The sequence below is a fragment of the Panthera pardus genome, unplaced genomic scaffold (genome assembly GCF_024362965.1).
Source record: "Panthera pardus isolate Hobbes unplaced genomic scaffold, ASM2436296v1 HiC_scaffold_13, whole genome shotgun sequence".
Lineage (NCBI taxonomy): Eukaryota > Metazoa > Chordata > Mammalia > Carnivora > Felidae > Panthera > Panthera pardus.
Window position 1 is genome coordinate 101,551,354 of NW_026526688.1, and position 26,022 is coordinate 101,577,375.

General features: G+C 38.8%; 1 long non-coding RNA gene and 1 pseudogene across 1 annotated transcript in view; both read right to left on the reverse strand.

Annotated features, from left to right (window-relative positions):
• Positions 1–26,022, reverse strand: part of LOC128776549 (uncharacterized) — a 111,342-nt gene that overhangs the window by 79,490 nt on the left and 5,830 nt on the right. The window contains exon 2 of the long non-coding RNA XR_008421698.1: positions 9,034–9,096. This is a non-coding gene — a long non-coding RNA (uncharacterized LOC128776549). The remainder of the gene's footprint in view (positions 1–9,033; positions 9,097–26,022) is intronic.
• LOC109246684 (39S ribosomal protein L16, mitochondrial-like) lies at positions 6,743–7,471 on the reverse strand (annotated as a pseudogene).

Here is a 26,022-nt window from a genome sequence, read left to right on the forward strand (position 1 = left end):
TCTGATTCTGAGTCTGGTAGGGACGCTGTGCTGAGATTCCACATTTCCAATAAATTCTTAGGTGATGCTGATGCTGCTGGCACATTTTGAGAACTAATCTAGGATAATTCCCCAATCATTTGTTTTTCATTACACTGACATTTTTTGAAAATCCCAAGCTAGCTGTTTTGCAAAATATCTCACAATTTGGATGTGCCTGATTATTTCCATCATCATTAGACTACATCCTTTTGGCAGGAATACAATATAGGAGATCCTATGTCTTCAGTATAGTACATCGGGACACACATAATTTTATTACTCTTTAATGCACTTGCAATTTCCACTTTCTTCCTCCACACATTCTGTGGCCTCCTGAGCAGGGGTGGTATTAAAATCAGGCCCAGGAGACTTTCACCTGCACTCACACTCTTCCAGGTACTGTTGACAGGAGCAACAGTGAAGACATAACTGGAAAGTTGAATGCCCGTGAGATAATTCTCCTTGATCTGTTTCCCTAAGTCAAACCTTAATGATACAAAACAGTATAGCAGTGTTTGTGAAATCCTGTAACAAAGATGAATCACTGGTTTGCCTCAGAAATGAAAGGGAGACTGATTCAGACAAGCCCTGTTGCCAAAAATACCCTACAGAGGATGTTACACCAAAAAACAGAAAGCAAGCAGAAGCCGACAGAGAAACACTGAAGATGTTATGACAGACCTACAGAAATGCTCTTGAAGATACAGGTAACGAGGTTTGAACCTTCTCTGGAAACTGGTAACCAGTCCAGTGAGCATTTTTTTTTTCTTTTTTTGAGAGAGAGAGAGAGAGAGAGCAAGCAGGGGAGGGGCAGAGGGAGAGGGAGAGAGAGAATCTTAACCAGGCTCCATGCTCAGCACGGAGCCCAACACTGGCTTGACCTCACAACCATAAAATCATGACCTGAGATGAAATGAAGGGTTGGACATTTAACCAAATGAGCCACTCAGGTGCCCTGCAAGCATCTTTACATTACTTTTTTTTTTTTTTTAATTTTTTAAATGTTTATTTTTGAGAGACAGCAACACAGAGTGTAGCAGGGGAGGGGCAGCGAGAGAGGGAGACACAGAATCTGAAGCAGGTTCCAGGCTCTGAGCCCTCAGCACAGAGCCTGAAGTGGGGCTCCAACTCAAGGACTGTGAGATATGACCTGAGCTGAAGTTGGTTGCTTAATCAGCTGAGCCACCCATGCATTCCTTTACATTACTTTCAAAGAGAATCTCAAAATTGAAAGAGAGACACATATTTCACGGAGAAAATGCACTGATTAAAGACAAAAATTAAGAATACATAATTTTTGTGAATAGACATTAGTTAAAACAGATTAATAATGAGGTGCTTGGGTGTCTCAGTCAATTAAGTGTACAACTTCGGCTCAGGTGATGATCTCTGTCTGTGAGTTCAAGCCCTGTGTTAGGCTCTGTGCTGACAGCTCAGAGCCTGGAGCCTGCTTCGCATTCTGTCTTCTTCTCTCTGCCCCTCCCCTGCTCATGCTTTGTCGCTCTCTCTCTCTCTCTAAAATAAAAATAAACATTAAATTTAAAAAAAAAAATTATTTAATATTTTATTTAATTAATTATTTTTGAGAGAGAGAGACAGAGAGAGAGAGACAGAGCACACAAATGGGGGAAGGGCAGAGAGAGAGGAAGACACAGAATCCGAAGCAGGCTCCAGGCTCTGAGCTGGTAGCGCAGAGCCCAACATGGGCTCCAACTCACAAACCACGAGATCATGACCTGAACCAAAGTCGGACACTTAACCGACTGAGCCGCTGAGGCACCCCAATATTTAAAAAATTTAAATACAAAAATTATTAATAAAAAACACTTTAATACTTGATACTTTAAGGCAAACAAAGAAATAGAGGGAGAATAGTATACTTGAGAATAGTCAAGACAGTTATAAAATCCTAGTTAGTGGGAATTTCAGCATTCAAGTTCTTTTCTTGGTAGATAATTATTGTTGAGAAAGACAACATAAGAACTGTAAAATAAAACTGGCCAGTCTGCCAGGCACGCTATGATTTCCACTGAAGGCAGGAGTGTGGGCCCAGTATATGTCCTTGTTCTCTGTACTGGGAGACAGCCGGTCCCAAAAAGTCTGTCAAATGATGGCTGGGGGAGTCACTTTTCCTCAAAGCTGTTAATCCCACTTCCACAGTCTGAGCCTATAAATGTGATAAAGTTTCCAGACACTGGCATAGCTGAAACACTCAGTCATTTCACCCCAGAAACTGAAAGCATGATGAAAGGAGAGCTTTTACCCATGACCTCCAACCTTATCTTTCAGGTCTGATGTGTTGTTATTAATTAAGGGCAATAACAGGCAAAAAGGTTTAAATGCAAGTCAAGGGGAAGGGCTGTAGTCAGCTCCACAAAATTTAAAGAACTTCTACAAAAGTTGACAGAGAGCAAGAGCCAGCTAACCTCCCCTCTCCTGCTTCATCTCTCCCACATCTCTCTGGCATTCTGCCCCTCAGTTGTTCTGAACCACTTGGGTACCTCAAGCTTGCCACACACTCTTGCCTTTCCCTGCGTTTAACTGGTTGACTTCAGATTAGACAATCTCTTCCTTGGCAAGCCTCCTTGATGCCAACCCTCTCCAGTGCTGCCCCCAAAGAACTCTGTGTTTATGGCCATAGGTGTGCCTGTCTCTGCCCCTAGACTATAAGCTAGTCTTCAAGGCAGAAAACCTATTTTGTTCCATTTCGAAATTTACTATCAAGTCCAGTGCCTGGCACATGATATTAATCATTATGGAAATGTATTTATTATATTCCAGGCATGACTCTAAGTACTTTAGATTGATTAATTTAATGTGCACAATATTGTGAGGTAAGTACTGTTATTATCCCCAGTTTACAGAAAAAGGAGGCACAAGTATTTAAGTGATTTGTCCATGGTCTCATAGTTGGTAAATGGTAGAGTTATGATTTGAACCCAGCCAATTTGGTTCTATGGACCATGCTTTTAAACTGTAAGCTATTTGCTCTTAACAAATACTAGATGGAAGGATGGATAAATGGAGATGATAGATGGATGGATGGATAGATGGATGGATGGATGGGTAGGTGGTTGGAGTGTGCAGGTCTCTAGCCAGTTAAAAAGGCTAGGGCATGAGAGAATTGTTCCCACTATAGGCCTCTTCTAAGGAAGACCCAATTAAGTGCAGGTATATAGGCACAAACTATTTCACACTAAAACAAGAATCTATATGTTGATGAACACACAAATACACAAAAGTAGACACAGAGGAACCCATGGAAATAGCATGGCTTTTGGAATCAGAGGACTAGATTTGAATCATGGCCCTGTTAATTTGGGGCCAGTTACTTTATTAACACCTTACCAGTAGAGAATATGTAAGTGTCCAAGTGTCCTAAGTTCCAGAGTGCTTGGAACTTAGGAACCTCCTAATTAATTTTAGTTCTGCTCCTGCTCAAGAAAATGACATCACCTGGATCTGATTTACCATAAGCAGGAAAATGCTGAGAAAAGGACTGGAGTGGCTGGCTCACTGAAGGATAAGAAAGTAAGACTTGTATGGATCCCCTTCCTGGAACTGGGCTTTGGGCTTTGAAAAGAGAGGTGAACTTACAACTTAGCTCTGCCAATTCTGCCAATTCTAGAATTATTAAACTACTTGTACTGCAGCTTGAAAAATTTTTGCCTGTGTATACAAATGTGATATCTTTGAGGAAAGAGTGTTTGATATTTATATTTCAATACTTTTTTTGCATATAATAAAAGTAACTAAAGCTCATTGCAAAAAAATTAGAGAACTACAGAGAAGCCTAAAAAATATATGAAAGATCAGTCCATGTTAATCATCTTGGAGGATCTTTCTTAATTTCTTAGTATGTGTATAAGTATGTATATTTTTTAAAAACAGAAATAGGATGAGCTTGTTTCTAGTGTTCTGTTATTTTCACTTGATGATATATTATGGATACCTAACAACATAGGAATACATAATCAACTGCACTGCAATCCACCGAAAGGATATACTGTAAATTACTTAATACTACTGTAAATAAGACTTATATGAAACCACTATTATAAAAAATTATTTTTTTTTTATTATAGTATCCACCCCCTTTTATCTCTTCTTCTTCTGGGACATGAAAAGATGCTCAACATCACTCATCATGAGGGAAATACAAATCAAAACTACAATGAGATATCACATTACACCTGTATTATAGTATTATAAAAAATACTCCAATGAAAATCTGAATACACATCTTTGAGCTTTTGTATTACTGCCTTTATTTACATTTCCAAAATGGGAATTATCAGGTTAAGATAAACATTTTTATTTTGATACATACTGACAAACTCCTCTAGAAAAGTGGTATTTCATCAACAGTATAGGAAAGTTATCCACATTCTAACACTGGATATAACCATTATTTTTAGCCTTTGTCAAACAGATAAAAAAAATAAAATAAAAAATGACTTCTCATTAGTTAGCATATAGTGCAACAATGATTTCAGGAGTCGATTCCTTAGTGTCCCTTACCCATTTAGTCCATCCCCCCTCCCACAACCCCTCCAGTAACCCTCAGTTTGTTCTCCATATTTATGAGTCTCTTTTGTTTTGTGCCCCTCCTTGTTTTTATATTATTTTTCTTTCCCTTCCCTTATGTTCATCTGTTTTGTCTCTTAAAGTCCTCATGTGAGTGAAATGACTTCTCATTTTAACTTATTTTTTTCCTGAGGTAATTTTCAAATTCTATTTAATGTAAATATAATGTACTTTAAAAAATCAACAGATATAAATTGTTTTATATATTTGAGTTGTTTCAAGTTGGGGGCATAAATATTTACAATTGTTATGTCTCCTTGGTGGATAGTCCCCTTTATTATGATATAATGCCTTTCTTCATCTCTTGTTGCAGTCTTTGGTTTAATATCTTGTTTGTCTGATATTGCTACTTTGGCTTTCTTTTGACATTCATTTGCATGATAGATGGTTCTCCATTCTCTCACTTTCAATCTGCGGGTTTCTTTAGGTCTAAAATGAGTCTCTTGCAGGTAGCATATAGATGGGTCTTGTGTTTTGTTTTGTTTTTTTTTTTAATCCATCTGATACCCTATGTCTTTTGATTGGAGCATTTAGTCCATTTACATTCAGAGTAATTATTGATAGATATGTATTTAGTGCCATCTTATTACTTGTTTTGTCATTATTTCTGGAGATTTTCTCTGTTCCTTTCTAGTTTTTGTTGCTTTTGGTCTTTCCTTTCCACTCAAAGAGTCCCCTTTAATATTTCTTGCAGGGCTGGCTAAGTGGTCACAAACTCCTTTAGTTTTTATTTGGGAAATTCTTTATCTCTCCTATTCTGAATGATAGCCTTCCTGGACAGAGTATTCTTGGCTGCAGATTTTTTCCATTCAGCACATTGAATTCAAGCCCTTCTGGCTTGCCATTTTTCTATGGAGATATTGCTGCTAGCCCTATTGGTCTTCCCTTGTAAGTTAGGGACTTCTTTTATCTAGCTGCTTTTAGGATTTTTTCTTTATCACTATATTTTGAAAATTTACCTACAACATGTCTTGGGTAGCCTGCTTTTGTTGATTTTGATGAGAGTTCTCTGTACCTCCTGGATTTGGGTGTCTGTTTCTTTCTCTAGATTAGGGAACTTTTCAGCTATAATTTCCTCAAATAAACCTTCCACCCCCTTTTATCTCTTCTTCTTCTGGGACATGAAAAGATGCTCAACATCACTCATCATGAGGGAAATACAAATCAAAACTACAATGAGATATCACATTACACCTGTCAGAATGGCTAAAATTAACAACACAAAAAAAAAACAACAGGTGTTGGTGAGGATATGGAGAAAGGGGAACCTTCTTATACTGTTGGTGGGGATGCAAACTGGTACAGCCACTCTGGAAAACAGTATGGAGTTTCCTCCAAAAGTTAAAAACAGAACTATCCTATGATCCAGCAATTGCACTAGTGAGTGTTTACCCAAAGGATACAAAAATACTGATTCAAAGGGATACATGCACCCCAATATTTATAGCAGCATTATCAACAATAGTCAAATTATGCAAAAAGCCCAAATGTCCATTGACTGATGAATGGATAAAGAAGATGTGACACGCATGCACGCGCGCACACACACACACACACACACACACACTGGAATATTATTCAGCCATCAAAAAGAATGAAATCTTGCCATTTTTAATGATGTGGATGGAGCTAGTGAGTATTATGCTAAATGAGATAAATTAGTCAGGGAAAGATAAATATGACTTCACTCATATGTAGAATTTGAGAAACAAAGCAGATGAACATAGGGGGAAAGAGAGAGGCAAATCAGAAAACAGACTCTTAACTATAGACAACAAACCAAGGGTTGCTGGAGGGGAGGTGGGCAGGGGGGATGGGTTAAATAGGTGATGGGGATTAAGGAGTGCACTTGCGATGAGCACTGTGTATTGTATGAAAGTGGCGAATCACTAAATTCTATACCTGAAACGAATATTACACTGCATGTTAATGAACTGGAACTTAAATAAAAACTTGAAAAAGATATAAAAAAATCCACATATGTTGTACAAATTTTCAGAAATCATTTACTCATATATTGCAACTTGGTTAGACATTAGAGCTACCCAAAGACTTTAAGGGTAGGCTGAGGGCATTAAAGATGTAGATTCTTTCTCTCTCAGTAGCCTTCGTACATTTATTTCTCACATTCTCACTACACATGTTCAGGCATATAGGACTTGCCCCAGAACTGCGCCTTCTGGGTCAAGTTATAGGGGCTCAGGACTTTCCATATCCTCAGCACATTGGCAGTGGCTATACGCTCAAAGGTCCAGGGGTTTTAGTTGTTCTGTTCTCATTCCTCTTGATCTTTCCACATCTTCTCTAGAGTCACACACTCATGGCCTTTGCTCAGAAGGGAAACTTGTGGGCACCTGGTCAAGTAAGCCTTGTACCTCTTGAATTCACAATGCCCACCCATCTCTATTATGGGCCAGTCATGTAATGATCAATGGCACCTTTGGCTCCCATGTGTGTCATACCCTTGCAGGTGATGGGCTGAAAAGGGGCTAGTACTCTTCATAAGGCAAATATGTTCTTGGGGTCCACAGAGCAGTACATTGTCAGGTGCATCATTTCAAAATGGCTCCAATGGAGGTGACCACCACCCAGTGCCAAGATTGCACAACTGCCTTCTATGAACTCAGTAGCTTCAGTAGAAGGTCCTCATATGTCACTTTTAAGTTCTCCTCTCACTTTTGGCACACACAGATGTTGCCCTTTCAACAAATTTAAGCTTGGGCTTTTCAAGAATGGAAACATCCTCAAGAGTTGGCACCAGGAGCAACATCCATAGTCCAGCACTGGCAGGTGGGGCTGCCCAAGAATCTGACAGCAGCACTCACAGGAGTGGCCCACTGGCTCGAGCCAGCAGCTGCCACATGGTCACCTGCATCTAGCAGCACCGGGCTCCCCATAGTGACTCTAAACTTACATATTTTTAATTGTTAGTGAATCACACACATTTAAGGTGTTTATTGACCATTTAGAATTCTCTTCTGTGAATTTCTAGATCATGTCCTTATCATATTTTCCTATTAGTTTGTAAGAGCATGTATTCATCTTTGCATATCTTATGCCTAGTATAGAACTTGGCACATAGTAGTTATTCAACAAATATTTGTTGAATGTCTAATTCAATATCTAATATTTAATATCCCTACTTGGCTGCAAAAATATGTTTATCCCCAGAGGACACAGGCCAGTGGTTCTAAGTTTGAATCCTGATTGCCAAGATTTTACACCTAACTTTGAGAAAGTCAGATTATTGGAATCTGAAAATACTGACCATAGTCAGAACCCCAGGGGCCCTGACACCATGTATCCTGAAGTCTAATGCTTGAGAGAAAATACCTCCTATATAAAAATTTTCTAAAGAATAGACCAGGAAGAAGAGCTGGAGCCATTCACCTGGTATCATGGAGAGGTACCACATGGTTGGTTTGTACCCAAATCTTCCTCTTTCTTCATCTGCCAGGAGCCCAAAAGCCTTCATTACTAAAGCAGTCACCATACCTTAACAAGTCTTGGAGTAACTAAGAACTCCATAGGGTACCTGAATAGCTCAGTTGGTTAAATGTTCTACTCTTGGTTTTGGCTCAGGTCATGATCACATGGTTTGTGGGATCGAGCCCCATGTCAGGCTCTAAGATGACAGGGGAGAGCCTGCTCGGGATTCTCTCTCTCCTTCTCTCTCTGCCTCTCCCCTGCTTGTTTTCTCTCTGACCTGAGGCAAAATCAAGTCAGACGCTTAACTGACTAAGCCATCCAGGCACCCCAATGATCAGGACATTTTTATGATATGAGTTTTCCACTAATAGAACCCAACCTTATAAATTGTGCCTTTAGGAAAGAGTGTCATGTGTCTGTTACACAGGATGTCATTGGGAATCATTTGAACCATCATTCAAGAGATAGCAGGCCCTCTAAGAAAAAATCCCGTAGCATTTTTTTTGTCTACCTTGATATACTGTTAAGTTTTCTTAAGAATTATCACATTAATTTCCTCACATTAACTTGTGAGAAAGAGAAAAGAAAAAAAAAACCCTATATATAGTTTGTAGTTCTATGGGGCCATTAATTAGAAGATACACCAAGTATTTAGTAACAGCTTTTTTAGTAACCAAGTATTTAGTAACAGCTTTAATGGGGCCATTAATTAGAAGATACACCAAGCTTTTAGTAACAGCTTTTTTAGTAACAGCTTTATATATATATATATATATATATATATATATATATATATATATATATATATATCCCAAAAAGCCATATTAAATGTACACATTTACATATTACATGTACATATTAAATGTACACATTTAAAAATGTTTCCAGAGTTCAGAAACTCAAAGAAATACATTTTTTGTTTGTTATTTTAGCATCAGGGAACCATGATGGCACTAGCCCCCTTTTACAAGAGAAAACAGAAGTCGAATTCCTTACCTGAAGAGTCAAGATTGTGAGTGAACATTTCCTTGGTTTAGTGCTTATTATATGGCAGGTTTGCTGGAGCAAAGGGAGTAAGAAAAGAGTCTGAAGTTTGAGGTTAAGTCAGCCAGAGGGGAGAAGGTCTTGGCAGGAAAGGAGGGCGAGCTGAGAATTTGGGCCTCAAGCTAGAATTTGGAGCTCTGTCCAGGTGTGATTTTGCTTTTAGCCACCTGGTTTCTGACCATGGATTACAGATTCTATTCCAAACATTCCAAGCTGTAAGCACAATCTGTCTTGACTCTTTATTCTCTTTTATCATTCTGTTCCCCTTCCCAGCACTCTGCCCCACCTTCCGATACCAGTCATTTCCTCTGATCCTACCAGATATACCCACCAGAATGTTTGTATTCTAAGAGATCGAAAACACTCTTGACTCAAAGAAATAAATATTCAGTGGCACAACTGAGGAGATAAGATAAATAGTGGGAAAGACATTTTTGGCTAGGTACTCAAATTTATATGTCTATATGTGCCCTCAGAGTTGTAACTAAAAATGTACAGTTTGTGACCTTGGTGTTTTCCTTAACAAATGTGGCAGTTTGTCCTTGGGTGGTGATTGGATGGCTTGTTTAATGGCACTGTGGCAGAAGGCAAGGCTGAAATACTGTGTAACTTTGCTTCTCTCACAAAGGTTTGCAATGCCCATTTTAGCTTTGAAATCTTGCAGCCATTGGCCTCTGCCCTTAAATAGCCAAGCCAAGCCAGGCAATCCGGAACACAGTGGCTTAAGACGTCAGGCTAGCTTCAGAGTGCTCTGCATTTTCCTCCTGGGGGGGCCTCATGTTGCAGTCTGAGCATCAGTCAGCATGCAAGCATGTATGACATATCCAGGGGTGTGGAGTTGCCCCTGTGATAAGGAAGAACTCAATAGAAACGTGATTTTCCCTGTTGAAAATTCTGCCCTGATCTATTGCCCAACTTCCTCTCCTCTCACCCTAGTGTTTCAAGAGAACAGAGACTCTGTCTGATAAAGTTCTTTCTTTGCCCACATGAAAGGGGTATGGAGCAATTGCAAGCTTGCTAAAGAGTTGTTGTCTGTGGAGACAACCACAGCTTCGGTTTTTGGGCCGCCAGCCCCTATGGCTGCCTCTCTTCCTACCATCCATTTGAGCAGGAGCAGTAGTTTGTGCCAACTCCAGAAACTTCAAGCATGTCATTTCTGAAACCACAACAAGTCTCTTAAGCTTCCTGAACAAAGTGCTCGGAGTGGAAAGCCCTGAAGTTCTTTTGGGCCTCCTAAAGCCACAAAGCTGATTACTGAACAAAGCCCAGAGCATCTGAGCACATGGGTGCCTTTCTTGGAGCTCATCTCAGAACATGAAAAACAGTTATTGAGTAGTGACTGGGGAAGAAGTGGGGGTGGGGGCGGGGGGTGGGGGTGGGGAGTCTGCCCTCTCTGCTCAGAGCAGTAACACCATCTAGACAGTCTGTACCAGTGATGGTTTACAACTTTGTCAAGCATAAGGACCTACTTGTAATACCAAGTTTTAACATTTGTATTGTTAGCAGAATCTGATTAAGAAAATATATAATAACCAAAAGCTAGTGTGAATTCAGTAGTTATTTTACATAGATTTGTATTTTACCAGTTATAGTCATCATATTTTTTGAAAAATATTGGTACACTTGCACAAAAGATTATTTTTTCACTCCTGAAATTATGCATCTAGTCTAGATTCATGGACACTTTGCAATAACTCCATGGCCCACTAGGGGTCCCACCAGAGGTTAGGAATCACTGACAAATGGGAACTATTCATCACCTCTAGTACTAAACGAGATATAGTGACAGGTCTGCAAGCTCCCATGGAAGAGAATCAACTATGCATTTGGATCTTTCAATTTGGTGTTTATTTATGAGTCTAGAATTTCTAGGATAAACTCCTCTTCCAATTTTATTCCAGGAACAATGTATGTGAAAACATTTCAAATTTTGCCTCAGCTTTATTAAAATGTAATTGACATATAACATTGTGGGAGTTTATGGTATACAACATGTTGATTTGATATATTTATATGTTGAAAAATGATTAACACCACAGTATTAGCCAATACCTCCATCCAGTTACAGAAATTATGTATCTCTGAAGGACAGTTGTATTGTCTCCTTTCATGCAGTGCAAACTATATTAGTTCCTGTATTTCTAGTTTTTCCTTAGCTAGGAGGAAATTCAGAACTGAATGGAATGCTCAGTTGTGACAATCACCTGTGCCACAGTCCCTGCACTTTCTGTATTCCTCAGCATTGTTTCTAGTTTTCTTTCTTTATTTCTCAAACATCTTCTAAATGTGATATTCATTATAGGCCTCCTCACCTCACTGAAATTAGATAGACATAAATTATAAACAAGCACCAAGGCCCTTCTTTGGCTTAGCCTCCAAAGTAGTAAAAAGAGTCAAATGCTCTGCATAGGGGCTTCCTCTGGGCTACTGAGCTATTCTGCCATCTCCTCTGCCAAGTGTATTTTTGAGGAGTAGTGTCATCCAATTTCCTAGGCCACATTTCTCCAAGATGATAGGGAGCACAGGGTAGTGTGGCTAAGCGTGACCTGGTATCATAACACTTACCCTGCATGGAGCTTCAAGGCAAAGCAAAGCAAAACAAAACAAGCATAATCTTGTTTGTCCTAGGGAATTCAAGAGAGCTGACCAACACAGGTGGTCAAAAGCAGCTCCTACAAGGGGCCAGGGGCTCTCTCCCCAACATCCCCACTGGCAGGATCTTCTGACCACTCTTCCAAGAAGCTTCTATTTTATTTCTTATCTGACCTGTTGCCCCTGCCTGTTACAGCCTTTCATCTATTTCCTTCACTCCCAACCTGCCTCTTTATTTTTCTTTATTTTTGATGTTTATTCATTTTGAGAAGGAGCTAGTGGGAGAGAGGGGAAGAGAGAGAGGAGAGAGAATACCAAGCAGGCTCCGTGTTCAACCTGGAGCCTGACACAGGATTCAATCCCCTGACCGTGAGATTGTGACCTGAGCTGAAATCAAGAGCTTAAGCTTAACCGACAGCCAGGCACCCTGATCTGCCTCTTTCTGCCAACGGACTAAGTCATGTTACCACCAGGGGGCAGTGCAGTTAAAGAAACTGGCTCAATAGGTTTGCTGCTCTTAGACTAGAAAGTATTAGTGGTTAAAAGCATTCCATAAATTGTGCTTCAGAAATTTGTCTTTCCCCGTGATTTTTTCCCCTTTCCACTTTTAAACTTAAATTCTGGTGATATTCACACTTGTAAATCTATATTCACATCAGTGTTTTTATAAATAGGACTGTCTTGGATTCTGTCAAAATCCTCTTTACTATGAGATACCACTTAACACATGGTGCTGTGATGTGTATATCCAAATAGAGACTCAGAGGTCGTACATCCCACTTCAGCCTCCTTTGGGTGTGAAGCACAAAGTTATAATTATGAGGTATTTCTTAGCACTAAACCCCTTCAGATAGTGTTGTCACTACTGCAAAGTAAGGGGGTCTCTGAGCTTGAAAGGACGCTACTGCCCTGTGGGTAAGAAGTACTTCCACTCTGCTTGGTAATTTCCCTCTTTATTATAAATAAACGCCCTTGAGATTTTGATCTCTGTGTTGTGATTCTTCTTAGTGTGAGTCAGACCCCTTAAACTGGCTTTGACAGGCTCCAGCTGCTGCCCTCAGAGGCAGTGGCCTTATTCCATTATCTCTAAGCATCTGCTATTATAATTTGGATGTAAGGTTTGCTTTGCTATGCTTTTAGGAGTTTGTCACTATAAATACAGGTACTGGCAAAGGAGGGTAAGCATTATACACACGGCCACAGCTCAGTCATTAATTCAAACTGTGACTACCATTTCATCCTTAATGAGCATCAAAGGATTACTAGGCATTTTCCAGAAAAAAGAGATAAAAAATAGGTCTGCAATTTCTTCTTTAGATCAGAAGAAAGCACCAGTCGCTAACAAGGAATGTGGCCTTTGTTCCTTAGAAAGAAACCTGAACTGACCAAGAGACTTAGGATTTCACTAAGTGGTTCCAGAAAAGTGTTGAGAAATATTTGAAAATGGAAACAAGAATGAGTTGATATTCAGGTATGGTGAGATTTTCCAAATATCTTACATTGGTATATAAAAATTCACTAAGATTGAAAGAACTAGACTTGTGGTTATTATTTCACAATGTATACAAATATCATTATGCTGCACACCTGAATCTAATATAATGGTATTGGTCAATTATATCTCAATTTTCATTTTATTTTTTTAAATGTGTATTTATTTATTTTGAGAGAGAAAGAGAGCAAGAGAACACACACACAGACAGGGGTGGGGGGAGGTGCACAGAGAGAGAGAGAAAGAATGCCATGCGGGCTCCATACTGTCAGCACAGAGCCTGATGCAATGAGGGGCTCAAACTCACAAACTGTGAGATCATGACCTAAGCCAAAATCAAGAGTCAGATGCTCAAATGACTGAGCCACCCAGGCAACCCTGTATCTCAATTTTTTTTAAGTTGAACTTCCTTAAAAAATACTGAAAAGAAAAGATCAAACTGCTGGGTAATTAAGGCAGATAGGAGGAAGCAAGCATCTTTCTTCCAGTTTCTGTAGGAGGAGAGGAACCTAGCTTAGATGGGTGCCTTATTCCAAGATACAGCACTACCTGCTGTCATAAAGATGAGAAGTTATATTTTTCTTCCGATAAAGTCAGTTAAGTAACACAGGTGGTCACTCTAATTACCAGGCAAAGTTAGGATAAACTATGTGTGACAAATGGTACTATCAAACTGTCTTGAGGACTACTTATTGTTCATGTTGAAGACATGCATGTAACTGGGGGTGAGATTTCTTTCTGTCTATGCAATCTTTTGCATACTGCCTGTGATGTGCATTTAGGTTTAATGCTTCTTCAATAATAAAATGGTTTTCTTTCCCTAAAAGAAAAGAAAAAATACAAAAGGAAGGGAAATTTATAAAGGAAGTGTACTGAATATGGGCACTGCATTTGTATAGCCACCCTATGAGGTGGGTATCATCATCATCATCATCATCATCATCATCATCATCACTCTTGCATAAAGGAGAAAAATGAGTGAGGGAAGGTAAATAATTTTCTCAGAGTTTCCTTGTGAAAGACATTGGATTCTAATCAACCCATGTTCTGAATTGCTACCATGATTTATGACTCGAGTTTGCATTCTTAACCATGTCCTCTCTCCAGAAGAGTACGTAAATCTAGAACAAATTAAGGAAAGACAGGACAGAGGCTCAAGGGAGGTGGTTCTGGATCTAGCTTCTCAGCATTCCTGACGTACTGATAAATGAGTGTAATTTATTTTAGTTTCTCTGGTAATAAATATCTGTTACTTTATTCCAGTACTATGTGCTTGAGGGTCTTTTAGCGCAGACATGGCATTACTTCTCAAGTGAATCAGACTTCAGCACTGAGAAAGCATTCAGTAGATCATTCAGTTTTATGAACAAAACTTGAGAGGAATGATATCTATAAACTGTATGATAGCAAGTTCTCCTCTGGGAACTAAGATAAATAACATACACCTACATCACTTCAGTCAAAATTATGTAAATAAAACTGCATACATTATGGAAGAAAGCAAGCATACTAATTAGTGAGAAGGGAAATCAAGCATCTCTATTTAGTGAGGGGGAAATATTTATTAAAGGAATTCATGTCATAAACAACTGTAGTCGTTCAGAATTGGTATCACATATAACTGTAGGGGCATCTGGGTGGCTCAGTTGGTTAAGCCTCCAACTTTGGCTCAGGTCATGATCTTGGCAGTTTATGAGTTCGAGCCCCATGTTGGGCTCTGTGCTGACAGCTCAGAGCCTGGAACCTGCTTCAGATTCTCTCTCTCTCTCTCTCTCTCTTGCTGCCCCTCCCCGGCTCATACTGTCTCTTTAAAAACTAAATTAACGTTGAAACAATTATAAAAAAGAATAACTGTAGATACACACAATGAAGGGAATTTTAATTAATCTTGATAATGTATAGCGGTTAAGGAAACCACAAAAGACAGAATAGGGTAGTTGTAGTTTATATTAACTGGATGATAATGGCCACACATTATTTTACAAGGGTAAAATTTCAATTTAACTAGAATAGAGTGAACCTAGTGTCACATTAATGACTCAGAATTATCAACATGAATATGGACATGTGGAACTGTCTTGATGCATTTCGATACTCTTAAATTTTTGTCTCTGATTCGTAAATTCTTTTACTTTCTCTTGTTGCTGCCAGGTTGTAGTGATGTGCCCATCTCGAGTAGTTACTACCTGTGGTAGATGCATTGTGTGAAGGCTGCCTAGCTGCCTGTGGTCACCTTAACTCCTCTCTGATATACAGGAGCAGGTTCCTAGAAGAAGCAAAGTTTGCTTATAATACCTGGTGCCTGTTAACAGTTGGCTACATGAAGGGCAGACTTCCAAGTAGGCTAATCAGTGGTCTCTCCCAGGTAATGTGGAGTCTGGAACCCTAGTGAGTGTTAAATTCTCCGTGAGTCTGTAATTGTAATACATGAACTTGGGAGCTATGAGAAGCTGTTATCTAAGCCCATTATATGGCCTGTCCTCTAAGTCCTATGTAAAGTATATGCTTAATGAGAAGGAGAAACAAGAGGCAATGAAAAGTATGCAGGATTCACAATGATCTTCTTGTTACCAATTCCATTCCTTCTTGAGGTCCAGAACATTTCTGTCCTTAGGTTCTATAAGATATTACCATATTTTGAGAACAGATGGTGCTTCTCATCATCCAATCTTTATTTCCTCCTTCCTAACAACTTCCCAAATTTCCAGTCATATGTTTTGGGTAGAATTGATCCTAAACTTTGGTTTCAGAGTAGACTCAGAATGAAATTAATTAGAGCACCCTATTTTCCTGTATAGAGTTATTGATGAAGAAGTGTAGAACATGATCTCATCAGTTCTGATTGAGCTATTAAGAGAATTTTCTGGGAGCTTTTAAGAAAACAGTTTCCTCTCTCATTCTTAGGAGTTAGCAAAAAAGATGCCCAGTGGACATAAATGAGGAGATATTTAAGTGTCAGGTGCTTTTGATAAGACTCCTTACAACAGTAAGGAAAGTCATATTTAAGATAAAGTCAAAACCATGCAAGGAAAAAGAAAAGAAACTAGGTCCTTTGTGAGAACCTGGGCCAAACTTTGCCTGAAGCCTCTAGACATGTCACTTACATGGACAGTACATTTTCTTTATTTTAAAAATCTATTCGAGTTAGATTTTTGGTTGCTTATAACTAATAGCATCCCAATTGATAAGCACTTTAAGTTATTTGCGACAAAAGAACAATAACTTTAATGACTTAATCTGAGTAGTATATGACAGAGCCAGAGTAATTAGGCACTGAGGAATGACCCAAGGGAATCTCCTACTAAATAAAGTACTCACACTGTATGTGTGTTTTTAAATACAATTTTTACTTGTTCTGAGGCCTTTTAAGGGTTATTTCTTGATTTTTAAAAACTTTCTCAAGAAGCTAGACCCCCAAATAAAGGAATTCAGGTAAGTCCCAGCATATTTTACTGACAGAAGAGACTTTAGAAAGATGAACTAATTCAACCTCTTCCTTTTATATGTAACCTATAAAAATTACTGCACACCTTCAAACACAAGAATAGAATGTTTTCTGTTGCCTTGAAATTTCAGCTAAAATACAAAGCTGAAGATAATGGGTAATTCCTCTACATTCTATAATCACTGGATATATCCCAGCATGACTTGCTGAGAACTATCCGACCTAGTCCTGTGACCTTCACCCCCAACACACTGTGTAAAATCAAACTAACAATTCCTGGGAAAAGAAATATTTGCATAGAATTCATAGTAGAGAAGGCATTTCCCCTACCCTCCATGTGAGGAAAGATACAAGTTACATGTCCCCTAAGTTCATTTGGGAGTCTCAAGAGAAGTACTCCTGGAGACTAGGGTTATCTGCCAGAACAGGGGCTGACCTCGCATCTCTTGGTTCATCATTTGCCACATGCTTCCACCAGCAGAATGTTCACAGATAAGCTTTGGGGTCAAACTCATGTGTGCTCCCATGGGCTTCAGGGCACATGTGAATAAGAAACCAGAGTAGCCCAAGAAGGCAAGGTAAGGGGAGAGGACAGCAGTAGGACTGGGCAGAACAAAGACACCAAATGTTCCCCGGGCCAGTTCTGGGAGAACGGGTGGTAGAGTGGCCACATGGGAGCCACTCCTAAAGGGCTTCAACCCCAAAGGCTGTCCACTGGGGTAAGGGAATCCTGGCAGAACAAGGCCATGGTGGGTTATCACTAGGGATAAAAGCTGATGGGGTATTGCAAGAGATCATTTGGAGAAGAAATCACCTAAGTCAAGAACCAGGGCAAGTGGAGATCTCTGGGAATTCACCAATGTGTGCCATGAAAGTCAGCATTTGAATCCCCAGTGTGAGACAGTAAGGTCAACAGCACCAACTAGTTAAAGCATCACACTTTACTTCTTGTGTCTATTCTGCCCCTGGTTCTAAAGGAGCCAAGGATAGAAGAATTGTGTGCTTGCGGGGGGAGAGAGAAAAGACAGTGAAAGAGCAGAGTATCCCACTCCCTCTTTTTCCCAATGACTGGTTTAAAGCCATGAGCCCATTCTACGATGGAGGGTAGGAGAAGCTTTAATTGGATGAAAGATTTACATTTTGATGCTAGATTAAGTTGTCTCTATTAGCTGAAAATAGGAATTGTTCTAATACTCCAGAATGACTGGAAAAGATTAGAATCTGTCTTACATATTATCCAGATTTTGGAGATACAGAGCTGATACAGTATTTGGGAGAAGGGATAGGAGAAGAATAATGCTGTTCTGCCTGCTAAATAAATCTGTAATGGTAGTATTATTAATACAAACCAATATACAGCAACATTATATATTTTGAGACAAATAAGAGCACATCAATAATGAGGAACATTGTCATTAAGATGGATATAAATTTCCTGTCTCAGAATAAAGACACTGAAAATGAAACGAAAAAATCCAGTACTATTGTATAATTCAGAATCCATTAGAAATCACTACCATTAACTTCTTTAGAGAGTTTTATTTTTTATTAAAAATTTTCTTAGGTGTTTTTTTTTTATTTTAGAGAGAGAGTGCAAGTGAGGGAGATGGGCAGAGAGAGAGAGAGAGGGAGAATCCCAAGCAGGCTCCATGCTCAGCGAGGAGCTTGATGTGTGGCTTGATCCCATGACCCTGGATCATAACCTGAGCCAAAATCAAGTCAGACACTCAACCAACTAAGTCACCCATGCATCCCAACTTCTTTAGAGACTTTTAAATTTCATTTTGCACACAGAGTTTTTTTGCTGTCTCTTTGCTACTATCCATTTTATAGTATCATTATTGTCAAACTTAAACATGAAATACAATTAATGAAGTTTTGTGGCTCAGATTAGCCTCAGTTGAAAGAGAATTAAGAGATGTATCATAAAGTCTTTTAAAATAGAAAATTATAAGCTCTGGGTTTTTTGAAATCCTAAATAAATGATGTATACTCCATTATCATTAATAAATAGATTTGCTTTCCTCATAAGTTTAAGGTACTTACAAAGAAATATAATCATTTATTCTTCAGCATTTAATACTTGATCCCCTTCCATCTTCCTTCCTCCTTGGTTTCATGATACACCCGGTGCTAATCTTCCTCTTACTTTTCTGATTTTTCCTGCTTTGTCTTTTTCTTTAGCACTTCTTTTATTTTTTTACATAAGTTAGATTTTGTTCTATGTTTGCATTAGTTAGTTAGATTAGTTACATTTACATTAGTTAGATCATGTTTGCATTAGTTACATTATGTTCAGTTGAAAGTAACAAAGACCCACCTATAGTGGTTTAAACAAACAAGGATTTATTTTCTCCAATAAGAGAAAACCTAGTTACAGAATATCCAGATCTGGTATGTAACAGCCTCAGGAAGTCAACAGGAATTCCGATGTTTCTACTGTTTGGTCCACAACAACGAACTTTCCCAAGGCCATCTCATGACCAACATGATTTCTAGTGTCAGCCATGACCTTTGCATTCTGAGCAACAGGAAGGAGAAATGGGGAAAGAGGATGTGCTCTGTTCTTAAAGTCCCATACAACACTTATGACTAACAAATAATTGGCTGGAACTTAACCATGTGACCAACAGCTCAATGGTTAGCTAAGAAATGTAGTCTTTTATTTCAGGAGCTGATGCGCGCTCAGCTAAAAGTTTGCCTTCTCTTACCAAGGAAGAGAGAGGAGTGGATGTTAGGTACATAGCTAGCAGTCTCATCAAACCTTCTTTTATCTCACTGTATATTCTACACTGGTAATCTTACCTAGTCTCACTTTGCATGGATTTTGTCTCTCAAATCTCCTCCAGTCTCAATTGCTCTTCAGCTTTCCATTTCCCATTTACATATTCCTAGTTGATTTTTCCATTCAGAGCTTTCTCTAGATTCTATTCAGACTTATCTCAAATTCAATATAAGTAGAACCAAATATGTAATCATCTTACCAAATCCCCAAATCAGCTTCCACATGGTGCTCTACACTCACATAACCAGTTCACAGCACATAAGACAGCTTCCCAAGCCCTGTCAGCATTTACTGCCTTAGGGCTAAACAGCTTGCTGCAGCCTGTATCATGTTACACATCACAATTTACTTCTGATCTTAGGTGATTCCAATAACCATTTTGAAAAACACATTTCAGGGTTGTTTTTTAAAAAAAAATTTCTGCATTTAGCAATGCCTCCCAAAGATGCAGGACTAATCTCTTTACATGACTCGACGTTATAAAGTAAAATAAGCATCAATGCTAGAAAAGATGCAAAACAGGAGACTGGAAATATGGTTTTGCAGCCAGTTTTGGATTTCTACCAATTTGTCTTTTCAGCCAAATTGTTTTTAACCCAATCATCTGGCATGTGCCACATGGCTTTGTTGGTGGAATGATGGTCCGGTGGGGGTGTTTTTCTTTTGCCAAGTTAAGACAAATTAGAAGCTACCAGCTCAGAGAGTTTCTGTCCATATAAGATTTCTTTCTACCAGAACTTGGTGTGCAAATAAGCCAAGAAACAACAGCAGCTTCTATATGGCAAACAGAAATGTGGGGGAGGAGAGAATGATACTTCACATAGGAGGAAGATAAATCTCAATATGTTTGGGGAAGAGAAGGGAGAAGAAAAAAAGGAAAGTGCACAAACCTGCTTCTGGTTGTCAGAAGACTCTGGGATTAGAAGTAGAGGCTTTAGAAGGCAATGTTAATGCCCTACTTTTATGACTACTAAGGAGACACAGGCTGCATGAGTAAAATAATGTACCAGATAGCCTTTGTCCATCCTTCTACTGAAATTGACATCTGAGGTCACTGATGTTGAAGGCCCTTGTCTTTATCCACCCTACCTAAGCTCTCCACAGCACAGCATCAAGCGCTATAAATTGCACTGCTCTTCCCTCGGTTTCAAGAATCGAGAAACACTTCCATCTGATTCTTCTCCTACCTATGTAGCCAATCCTTCTCAATCTCATTGCTGGTTCCTATTTCTTAATCCTTTTATTAGTCCTGCTGCTTCTTGGGATTAATCTTCCACTGTCTTTTCTTTTTCCTGTTGATCTGATTTATTTCCATAGCATTAGCTTTATACATCAATGATTTGCAAATCTGCAGTCCAATCCAGATGTCTTTCCTTATCTCTAGACCTATATTTCTGTCTAGGTATCTCCACCTGAATAATTTTCAGATATTTAAAATTCAGCCTGTCATCTCTCTTTTAAATCTGTTACTGTCCTTGAATTTTCTGTCTTGGCTAATTATGTTTCATCTACCCAGTCACCCAGGTTAGAAAGCTTGGAATCATCCAATATCCCTGTATCTTTTTTGTTCCCTTCCTCCATTATATCAGTCACCAAGATTTGTGGATCCTTATAAAGCACATACCGCAAGTATTGTTTACCTGACCTTTCTCACACTCCACCTCCACCTCATGAGTGATTTGAGAGCAGAAATTATGTCTGCTTGATTGTGGATCCTTGGCTCATACTGCTGCACTTGATACCTGGCACAGTGACTACTTTGTAAATGCTTCTGTATTGTTGCTGATCCTCTTAGACACATATACCATTTACAATAATCAGTTAATACCTTGGCCCAATAAGGGATTCTGAGAGAAGAATACTCTCTGATACATTTGTTTCTCCCAACAGAAAAACATATGTGTTTACATTTGTATAATGAATTATTGTTCATATACCTAGAGTTTTAGTTTCTGTAAAGAAATCCAGCCTAGTTTCTCCTCAAAAGGGAGGATGCAAAAAGAAGGATAGTGTGGAAATTACAAGAAACAAAAATTATCAAGGAATTCCAATGAGGAGGTTTAGTTTGGGTTCCCCCCAAAGCAGGGCCTAAAACAAGGATGTAGGTGCAGGCCTCATCACATATCCATGTGCTGATCCCAAGAAGCAGGAGTGATGGAAAAGGGAGAGTTAGGCAGAAGAAGAAAACAAACAGGTAAGAGAGCTTTGTTGGGCTAGTTTCCATTGTGTTCAACTAGCTGAGACCCTCAAAGAAACATGTGGAATGCCCCTCAAGATTGTTCAAGTGCTGAAGATTGGGATATTTGCCTACTGATTCCTGTCTACCCCTAGAGGAGGGTTATCTCCAGGAAAATACACTTTCCTTCACTTCTCGGTGCTTACATGTATGGGCCAATGAATTCTTTAAGGTTTGCTGAGAGCCCTGGGGCAGGAAAATGGAGAGGTTACAGTGTATGTCTGAAGTGGAAGATTTTCAGTCACGTGCATAGAAATGTCCACCATGGCTGCAGTTGAAATGAGAGGTGGGGTGAGAAGAAACACATCTACGATAAGAATGAAAAACTATCAAACAACTGAAACAGGTTTCCTGGGCATTTGAGCAGACTAGGTGAACGCTAGCTGAGGACTTAAATGAGTTTGATGGCTATTTCCACTGGAAACATACTTGAGCATTCTCTACTTTTTAAAAAACATTGCCATAAGGGATGGAGTAGAAGGGAGAAAGTAGTATGGAATGTTTCAGAACCAGTAAAAGACACTGTATGTTGGTTTCCCTACACCTGAATCCAGCTCTCTACCGACTCTATTTGAGAGAATGCAGAAGCTAAATAGTTTATTTCCTGTCTTCCTTGCTAGAATCCCCAGGCATTACCAAGTGATACCGCTCTGGCAAAAAGACATTAGAGAAAATCTGTTGACACTAACCCCTTTCTCCTTGCCCCTCTTCTGCTGTCTTGAGTGAACTGTGATGTGATATCCCGAATGCCAGTGTCTATCTTATAACCATGAAATGACACAAGAGAAAGAAAGCAGTCCTAATTGATATAGAGGCAATACACATCCCAGTAGGGCTGGCTCCCTTTAAGGCTTGGCCAGGCCAGACCATGCATGAGGCCCCCAGCCACTGCTTCACCTAAACATTTTCTTTATGAAAGAGTGACCAGCTCAAGGAAAATGCTTAAGCCTAGTTCCATTCCAAATGCTATAGGATATTTTACTGGCAACACCTTTTTAACCTAGCCTTGATTTTGAACCACTCATTGCTCTATCTCTACCTATGCATGTTTTCCCCAGCACTGTCTCACTGCTTCTAGAATCTACCATGTTTTGAGCTTTTAACCCTTCAGTGGCATTCCCATTCAGTAGCTGCCAGTCTACTTTACCAACCTGTTTTAGTCTGGCCATATTGCCTTCTCTTGCTTCCCACCTACCTTACAGGGTAGACAAGGCAGAGATAACATCATAAGGGAAAGAAAGGACTGCAGAGCATGAGAGCACCCAGTTCCCTTTTCCTCCACCTCAAGTTCTGCCAGAATGAAGTCTTTCATTGGCTTCCTGAAGTCAGCATTTATGTTTATGAACTACTACATCCAAAGAGGATCAGGAAGGACCCTGGGCCAAAGGTTCTTCTCAGCTACAGTACTATGCAGAAGAAACAAAAATCTGTACAGAGTGAAGTATAAAAATTTACTAGGCTCTTTCTTCCGAAATCACCCCAACCTTTCTATGTTCCATTCATACAAATCAAATTAAGAATTAAGTAATTGTTAATTCTAGGACAGGCGTACAAATGAAAAATCAACACAGAATTATTATTTTCCTCCAGAAGAAGCCCCCTCCTCCCCGCCAAACAAGCCAAGAGTCAATAATATGTACCCATTGTCCCCTGAGACACTCTTGAATCAATCCTCCCTTCTCTAGTGTGGACTTATCTTCTTAACATGGTAGAAAGTTCTTTGAGGGCAGGGGCTGGAGGCTTCCATTTCTCTTGTAACCTACAGGGAGCCTAGCACATTGTAGTCCATGTTGTAGGCCCAAGAAAGCTTTAATGAATATTTGGTACATTGCTTTCTTTATTCCAATCAGAACACCTTCTAAAGTGATTTAGGCCATTTGTTAAATCACATTCTTCTTAGATGGGAATGGAAAATTCCTGCTCTTTGGTGGTTCACCGGCCAACATAAAATTTGATGGTAGGTGGTTTCTGTTTAGTTACTGTAGGTAGACAACTTTTCTTTCTGAAGACATTGCCTTTTACAGTAATTAGTACTCCTGGTGTTTTTAGTTGGGAGGCCAAATGAGTCATGGAGGTCTCAGGTCATAATTGAGGCAGGTTTTAAAACCACATGGGAAAAACATTCTACCTAAGGAAATCAAAATATATAATTCTCTATCATGATATCATGGCCATCCATTCTTGTATTCGTTCAACACATAATTGAGTACATACTGGGTGCTAAGTCACATGGACATTGGGGTAGAAAGACAAATGCATGAGATCAGCTGCTTTTCTAGCTTATAGTTTAATAGTGGGTACAGACAAGTAAACAGGAAATGTCAACAGAGTACAATCACCATACAATCAATAGATAATTATGTATAGTATAGTCAAAGCAAGTCCTGAGAATCCCCATATTTAAAAAATGTGGGTGATAACATACAAGCAGACCACCACACAGTAATCAGGAGAGCTTGGGCAAGAGGTTCTGTATTTTTCCTGATACTCCAGCTCAAAACACCAACAATAATGGCAAGGATTCTTCATACTTGCAAAGGAAAGGGGGAGTCCTAAAGAGTTGTAATAGTTATCTCATTTAATCCACGTAACTTTTTGACAAATATTTTATTATAACACTTCACAGAAGAGGGTATTGTGGTTCAGGAAAGTTAAAGTTACTCCAAGGGACTACTTTCACGTTTAAGTGACAACGGGACATGACACTGTTTATCATGGGCATAGTCTGTATTAAACGTTATTTGATAATTGTTGTCAGTTCTCCAGATTAAGCCCTTGTACTCCTAAATACTGTGAATAAGATTTTTTTCTCTTATATAAGCAGGGGCATATTTACCAAAGATAAAAGCACCTTATGAGAAATGACTTGGGGACTGTGACTAAAAGACCCAGAACTACTTAGAAATTTCAAGTCTCACTTTCTTTTATCTTGGAATTCTTTTTAAGTTTCTCAATTTTAAAATGTTCCACTCTCTCCTACATGGGAAAAAAGTAAAACCTGTCTTTCTATTTTAAGTTAGTAAAAACATGTTGAATGATCCTTTATAACACAGTCAATATTCTCAGGACCCACAGTTAGCAAACAGCCACATCAAGCAGCATTTCATAACTCAATGGAGATTAAATAACTAACTATATGAAATCCTATTGATACATTCTATAATCATCGTAATATCAATATGTACATCCTTCAATTCACTTTTCCTTCAAAGCATGAAGAAATGTGAAAATCAGTAAATTCTATTTGTGTACCACAGTACCAAATGCTCAATATTTACACATAGTGGTTATAGTTTGAATACTTTCTTATTACTTGTCAAAACTCAAACATTTTTAAAATAAATTTAAGTTTGTTTTTCAAAACCAAGAGTAACATATTGATAGCTATATAAATATTTCAGTTCTTTTAAATGTTTTCAGTTATCACTATAAAATCAGTGAACACTTTACAAGAAAACTTTATCTAAAAAAATGCATGGCCATATTATGAAATCAATTGTTACTATGCCTGAGAAGTTACTCGATTTTGAAATAATAGGAGGGATTAGTTTATCTGTAGATTTCTCACAATCTTTTCTGGGGTTTTGTTAGTCTGTTTCTTTGCCTTTTTAGACCTGGAATGAGTATATTATCTTGTTTATAAGGGATAAGAAGGACATTAGGACGTTTGCCTGGTTTGATGAAGGGAGAAGATGTTCTCATTTTTCCCTGTGACTTTCTTATTAGCCATACCACAAAAGTCACACCATGTTGGAAGAGGTGTATTTAATGTGAAGGAAAGGCAGGGTAAATCTTCACTCCTTACTTAAACGGATCCCTTCCACAGCACTAGGGGTGTTCCAATCAATGTGTTTATATGGTCATATATTTCTCTCCTTTCGAATTTACCCTCTTTCACATTTCTCCTTGGGTTGAGTGGCATTACAATGGCACAAACATTTTGGGGGGATTTGGCTAAGGTGTGCTTTCTCAATGGGGGTGACATTGCTCTGAACAGAGGCAAAACATCTTACTTATTATGTATATAGTGTATTTATATACATTAATAGATATATGTATAACATATCTTTGGTATTAAAATTTCATGTGGGGAGCAATTAGGAAAAAAATGTATATGTTCCGTGGATAAAGACAATAAAAATGAAAAAAAAAAAGTTGACAAGCACTGGGCTAAGGGGAATTACACTGGAAATACTTTAAGTTTAGATTCAGTGGCATATACTTTTCCTACGAAATCAAAATCATATTGGATGTGTTTGGATTTAGGTTACAAAAATGGATATATTTAAGGTGTATTGTTTGCTGTGCATAATTGAGAGGAAAAAAATTGTGCTCCTCAGCAGATGTAAGCCATAAAGATGTTTTAGTTGTAATGCTTCCCTGAAAAGACA